Here is a 7,195-nt window from a genome sequence, read left to right on the forward strand (position 1 = left end):
AACCATGAGAATAAAAGCTCTACACTTAGGACAGTAGATAAGTAAGACAGGAGGGGCTGTTTCTTTGATGACTCCTTGAGTTGCTGTATCTGTCTTGGACTGATAAGCTTTGAGATAATTGTTTAAACCACTATTGGACAAGTTTTCTTTTTAGTAGTAACCAAACATTCCTAATGCAACAAGTACCATGTATATTATCATAGAGGTAGGTACAAACTACAAACTTTGATAGAACTGAAGAGAAAATTATGTGAGAGAAGGGAAAATCTAATGTAACCCATATTTGAGTGCCTAATATGGGCCAGGCACTATGCTATAAAGACAAGGATGAACAAAGGCCATAAAGACAAGGATGAATTAGATAGGACACTTGCCTCAAGGAATCATTTTCTCAGCTTAAGAAAGTGCCAAGATGTTTGCATTTAAAATTTCAAAGAACCTCATAATCTTTCCTCCACCACCACCACCATTTTTTTCTTACAAAACACAATGATAACCAGAGTAGCATCTTAAAAAACCTTCAGTTTGATTTTTATTGTATATTATATACAATAAATGTATGTTTATATAATGAGATATGTGTATGTATATATATGTATACTTTTTTAACTTTAAAATCTTACTCTAAAACTTAGACTGATAATAAGAAAGAAAGTCATTATGACCGGAAAATGCTGGGCTCAGAGAACACTTGTCTTAAAGGCATGAATCAAACAACGCAGCAGCAGCAACAAAACACCACTACCACTGCAGCCTGGAGTTTCATTTCTTGCTTTTTCTACTTGGTAAGATTCTAGAAGTCATTCAAAATTTAACTCAGATGTCCCCTTCTCAATTAGTATTTCATAACTCCACGTAGACTAACTCCCCTTTTTTTCTCTCTGAGAAATCATTCACTCATTTAACAAACATCTATTAAGCTCTTGCTGTGTTCTAGTCCTTGTTCTGGGAATTCAAAGTGAACGGTCTTACATATTTCCTATACTCAGAGCTTGCAATCTAGTCAGAGAATGATAGAGAATTCTTAAACAAGCATAATAAAGTATGGTAAGTTTTAATTTTAAGCCCGTGAGATAGCAACCCCATCTCTTAACAATCAGTGAAGTTTATAGGACTTTTATGGGTTTCTGTGGTATGTGTGGCAAAAGAGATAACATGATTAAGATTCAGTCTCTATCCTTTAAGGGAAAGACAGCGACTTTTTTGTGTTCACCAAATTACTGGCTGGGCACACAGATAGTTGACATTTCCCTGTCTCCCTTGCAGGTCCTTGTGGCATGTGACTGAGGTCTGGCCAATATATGGGCGTAAGTAACGTATGCTATTTCTAGTACTCACCCATAAGAAACCTCTCATGCAATCCTCCACATACGCCTCTCTTTTTCTGTCCATTGCTGGAAACTAAGGACTTTAAGGTCTTAGAGGATAGAATTTGGATTCCTGAATCATTGAGTAGGAAGCCACCAGTTGAACACCTGATTGGACTTTACACGAGTGAGAAATGAGCTTGTACTGTGTTTAGTACTGAGATTTTGGAGTTTTTTTCTATTATTGAAGCTAGCTTGCCTTAAAGTAGTTTAATTATGATTTAAGAAGTGCAGACATAGTTAAGCAGGGGAAAGGAGGTATTTCCCTGCTTGGCTGGGGTCTGCTGATGCTGGAATCAATTCTTGAAAGATGACTTAGTCTTGTAAAGAAACTAGAGAACATTCTAGGCAGAGAAACCACAGGAGCAAAGGGTGAGGTATAAAAGGAAGGCCCATACAGGAAATTCTATGCACATCTGTATTAACTAGAGTATAATGTACAATGTGTGGAGAAGTTGGAGGAAAATGGAGATGAAAACCCTGAGTGTAAATCCTTGAGCTGTTGCCTCCTAGTTGGGACATTTTGGGCAAGTTACTTAACCAGTCTGGACATTTTTTTTCATCTGTAGAAGGTGACAATGCCTGTGTTCTCAAAATCCTAAAATAGTGCTTACCTGGGGGTACATCACGGGGTCCCAACATAGCACCCCCCTCCTTTATCTTCCTTTTATGAGATATTCTTTGAGAAAGAAGCCATGCTTGTGCTACACTGAAGAGCACAGATAAAGGACACTGGTAAATTCAAACCTTTTAGTCCTCCATATAGACACATAAAAAATAAAAGAATTAATTTTTAAAAAGACAAACAGCTTTTATTATGTTGACAAGGCATATTTAATAACTTTATAAGATTGTTAAAAATTCTCTGAACTTATCATAATTGCAGTTTCCTTAGCATGTATGACATGTGACTATAAACTCTTGAGAATACTTCCTCATTACACAAGTGCATATACAGACAGCTCCATTGTCCTACATGCTGTTTCCAGGGTTTGTGTGAAGAAGATGCAAATTCTTCTTTTTTTTTTTCCAACCGGTAAGGGGATTGCAACCCTCGGCACGGTGTCGTCTGCATCCACGCTCAGCCAGTGAGCACACCGGCCTTCCCTATATAGGATCCGAACCTGTGGCCTCGGTGCTACAAGCGCTGAACTCTCCCAAGTGAGCCACAGGCCCGGCCTGTAAATTCTTTTTCCCAAGAGGAAAATCTGTTCTATCACTGGGGTTTGTATACCAACCAAGAGTCAGCAGTATACAAATTATCAATGGGACTAATACATAATTGGTCATGAACCAGATATTCAATAATCTCTTGTTACAGAAAATATTCTGTAAATGTTTTTAAATGAAAAAACATCTCCCATTATATTTGTAGAGCAAGAGACTTCAGAAATCTAGTCTAGGGCCAGCCCGTGGCTCACTCAGGAGAGTGTGGTGCTGATAACACCAAGTCAATTGTTAAGATCCCCTTACCCGTCATCTTTTTTAAAAAAACAAACAAAAAAAAAAAAAAAGAAAGAAATCTAGTCAATGGGTAACAAATAAATGCTTTTGGGGTCAGGCAGGTCATAGTTAATATGGTAATGTAGCAATGTCTATAGCAACTGGAGAGAGCCTAACCCAACTGAAGGCTCTCAAATCACCACAGGCCCCTGGGTCCAATCTCATGGTTGCACTTCCTATCTAAAGAAACTGAGAGATTAGGTTTAGATGACTCTTAGAGGCTACATAGCAAGCATATCAATCGGAGTCAATGCTGAAAACAGAAACCACTCCAGGTATTTTCAGCAGAGAGACTTTATATAGAAAATTAAATGTTCACGAGATTGTTGAAGGGTTAGAACTGCACGGTCTAGGCTGAGTCCCCACAGATGACTTCTAGAACACTTAGTAACTTGAACTATCAAGGAATGTACTATTTTTGTCACAATCAGGAGGCTCTACAGGGCCTATAGAGTTGAAGAACACTACTATAGCTATGACCCTGAGAAGCTGGAATCTAGAAGTTATCTGGACAGGGAACACAGAATATATTCACCACCTCCCTTGGCTGTCTCTTGACAGCCACAGAGCTCGTGATTGAAAATGGTAATGCTGAGTCTAGCTGTCCCTGCTGTTATAAGTGCCTCTCAACACCCATGCTCCTGGAGATTGGACACTGGCATTTCCTGGACCTTCCTGGCCAGCAGAAAACAGCCAAAAATAGCAAGAAGATGGCCTCTGCCTCCCTGTGCTTTCAAAATCTCAGGCAAGTCATCTACTTGCTGGACCCTAATTTTACATCCAGAGCTCTAGCTAGAAGGGAGTCTCGGAAATGTTTTTAGCTTTCTAGTTTCTGCTGCATAGGAAGGTATAGCTAAGAAGCCAGGTGGGAATGCAGGTAGGAAGGGACGTGAGTGCCAACTTCCACCTCCAGCACATGAACTTTGTGTATATGCCCAGGACTTAGACCTAGGTCACCAACTCTTGTGCACTTATTTTTATAATGCCTTCTATGGAAGTCCTAAAAAATAGCAAAAATGTAGTCAATAGCGTTATAATTCTAAAGACCTTTGTATGCTAGAAAATATACCATGTGAATCAGTCCCTTTGCTCACATCGTTAGTATAGCATGAATCCCATTTCCTAATTACTCGTTTAGGTTACATTCTGAGCCACCGAATTTTAAACCCTGTATGGTAGAAAGTGTATTTCATTCATATTTGTATCTTCTGTTCCCATGCCTGCTTGGCACAAAGAAGACACACAGGTATTTGCTGAATTTAAACGTTTCGTTCTCGACTTTGAGAGAAACAGTAAACCAGAATGTCGTGAGAGTGCTGTGTAGCAACAATAACTGTCAAGTGCAGGCCCCGTTACAGAGGGGGTGGGGAAAAGGGTTTTAGTCGGTTAAAACAGAAGGTGACCTGACTAAGATATCTGCTCTGTCTCTATTCAGTGGTCGTATCAATTTCTTGCTGAGAGATTTACGGAAAGGGTGGCTTCCTGCTATTAATCTTTTGGGCCACCAAATGACATCAGAGTTTAGGGAGAAATAACAAGGGTGAGATAAGCTAATGCCTGGTAAGTAAAAAAGCCACAGCCTCAACGTGCGCTTTCAGCAGGTGGTTATATTCTCCAGTCAGTGGGGTCTGACCGGGTGCTAACCCAGTCCACAAATCAACACACTTCGGTTGATTTGAGAATTACTACAAAAGAAACAAGAAAAACCCACTCCAACACCACCTGACAACAGTAAACACACGCACGCCACTGGGTGTGCCACCAGAAAGGGCGGGGCCCTCGCTCCCGGGAGCGAGGGCCCTGCAAGGCCTGCAAGGTTCCCGCCGCGGGCGCCCCAGCGTTCTCCCGGGGCCACTCACCTGGCGGTCTCCCGCGCAGGAGACCCGTCTCCTCCCGATCTATTAGGAAATGGGGTAAAAGGCCTGCCGGGGAGGCGCTGGAGCCTGTTCTAGCCGCGGCGCGCTGGGTTTCCCGGTCCGCGCATCGTGCCAGGAGGAGCCCGAGGCTACAATTATTGTAGATAACTGGGTGCACGCTGAGACGCCCCGCCTTCTCCACACCCCTGCTGGGCGGTGCCGCCGCGGCAGGTCTGACCCCACGGCGCCGGGGAGGCCTCGGGAGCAAGTCTGGGTGGGTCTGGGCCCCGCAGCGGCTGCCCTGCACGCCCGCCGCCGGGTTTCGAGTCCGGAGGCGCTGTTAGCATCGGGCCGCGTGGCTCCCCCGGGGCAGGCGGCGCCAGGCTGACCACGGGCCCACTTCCCGGGAACTCAGAGCATGCCCCCCGCGGCCCTTCAGTCGCTTGTTCTCTCTGGGCGGCTGCCGGCTCCTGGTGACAGGACGAGCGCGTTCCCCCGGCGAAGCTCCCTGGAGAGGGCGCCCAGTCTTCCCGGCGATGACCAGACCCCGCGCGAGGCGGCGGCGCTGGCTCTTGGAGAGCCGGGAGTGCAGGCCGAGCAGCCAGTTGCTTGCTTTATCATTCTCTAAGGCTGCCTCTAAATTCTGTTATTTTTACTCCACCTTTTGGTTGTACTTTTAAGAAGTGTCTTCTCAGGAGCAGTGGGAAGACAGGATTCTTTCTTCAGATGACCGATTAAATGGCACGATGAAAGACTTGTCATTCCCCGTTTATCGCTTCTTTAACACGTGCCCTTCTTGCTGTATTTAGATTTTAACCCTTTCGTCAAGTTTACTTCTTTTTCATTTCTCACTTCTATTTTCGTGTCTTCTTTCCCTTTATATTTACCCCCTCCAACTGTGTGTGTGTGCGTGTGTGTGTGTGTGTGCCCGCGCGCGTTCCTTACCTGTTTCTCCTTTAAGTGCCAATTTTAATCTCTGCTTTTCAGACAAGAGGGACTATCTTCAGATAAATTTCTCCATCACAGAAAACACTCATTCTTGTCTCTCGGGTCCTCCCTTCTGAAGAACCTAAGTTCCATCCAATATCCTTTAAAACGAACGCTTCCTCTTCCAAAGCTTGCAAAAATTCCTAGTGATATCCAGCTTCCTCTTACCACAAGAATGAAATATATTTTTCCTTTTCTTTCAGTCATATGATCTTTATTGATATGTCACCCAATTTGACTAACATGACTTTGGAGAACATTATATTTTTGGTTAGATTTTACTGTTTTTATTGCTTACAATGTTTATAACGTTTTATAGTTTATCGTTAGCTCCAAGAGAACTAACTCAGCATTTGTTAATGTTAGAATCCATTTTGTACAATTCTTTATGATGTGTTTATTTAGAGTTCATTTGTTCATGGCTATACATAAACATGTATACCTGCTTACGGCATTAAGTATTTCATGTTTCATTAATTCACTAGATAAGAACTTCAGAATTTTGATTATGATACACCAAAAGAAGCCCAAGTCATTTAGCCTAACTCCCTAATTTCATAAAGCAGAAAGCTAAAATCCAAGATAAGTTAGGTGATATGGTCTGGGTCACAAACCAAGCCATCCATGATCCAGTGATGGAATACCTGGTCCAGAACCCTAGAGCAAATCTTAGAATCAATGGACTTTTTTGGAATGTGAATCAAAATCTACTTTGCTGTGAATTTTATTTCACCTCCATCAACTGCATAGTATTCTTAGTCATACATAAAATGTTATCCTTTCATTGTCCATTTCAAAATTTCCCTTGTTAATATTAAGTTTCTAGGAAAAAAGACTAGGAATAACTGCTCATTTATTGAGTATCTCTATGTGCATCATACCACTTGGTCTTTTGAGGTAACAACGAATAAAAAACAAACATAAAACCCTAAAATTAACATAAAAAGAAAAAACTTCTCCCTAACAATGTTATGGAATTACTGTCCATAAATTTACTTAAACTTTTTCTCGAAAAAAATTTCTTAAACTTTGTTTTCTGCTATGTAATTCATTTACATTTATCCATAGACTATTTCCAAATTTCATGCCCTCTTGTCTGTTACCCTGGAATTTGGTGAAGAAATCTGCACTTAACCTAAAAAAAAAAATCCCTCAAACTGACAATATTGTTAATTAGTTAATAGTACTTAATTAACAAGTGATGATATCCATTAAGTATAAATGCTGGATTATCTTTTCTTTAACCTAACAGATCAACAATATAGTTCTGAACCTAAACTCCTTTTACTGTAAATTATTGAAGCCAAACTTCTTCCTACTTTTAGTGTTAATTTATGATGGTATAAAATTTTAAAATTTGGACCTGCATATGAAATAAGACAGAATTGTACAATAATATTTGAATATTGGAAAATAGAATAAAATAGAAATTATCTTTTTCCTTAAAAAAACTTTTTTTTCTTCATATGTACATTTTAATTT

At 41.0% G+C, this 7,195-nt stretch overlaps 1 protein-coding gene across 3 annotated transcripts in view; it reads right to left on the reverse strand.

The window, feature by feature from the left end:
• The window catches only part of SLC9B2 (solute carrier family 9 member B2), a 57,081-nt gene extending 51,890 nt beyond the window's left edge, over positions 1-5,191 (reverse strand). For all 3 annotated transcript variants that reach the window (XM_063108214.1, XM_063108215.1, XM_063108216.1), the window contains exon 1: positions 4,730-5,191. The gene's annotated coding sequence lies outside the window, so the exon portion shown is untranslated. The remainder of the gene's footprint in view (positions 1-4,729) is intronic.
• Between the last annotated feature and the right edge of the window lie 2,004 nt (positions 5,192-7,195).

Source organism: Cynocephalus volans, chromosome 9, assembly GCF_027409185.1.
Source record: "Cynocephalus volans isolate mCynVol1 chromosome 9, mCynVol1.pri, whole genome shotgun sequence".
NCBI lineage: Eukaryota > Metazoa > Chordata > Mammalia > Dermoptera > Cynocephalidae > Cynocephalus > Cynocephalus volans.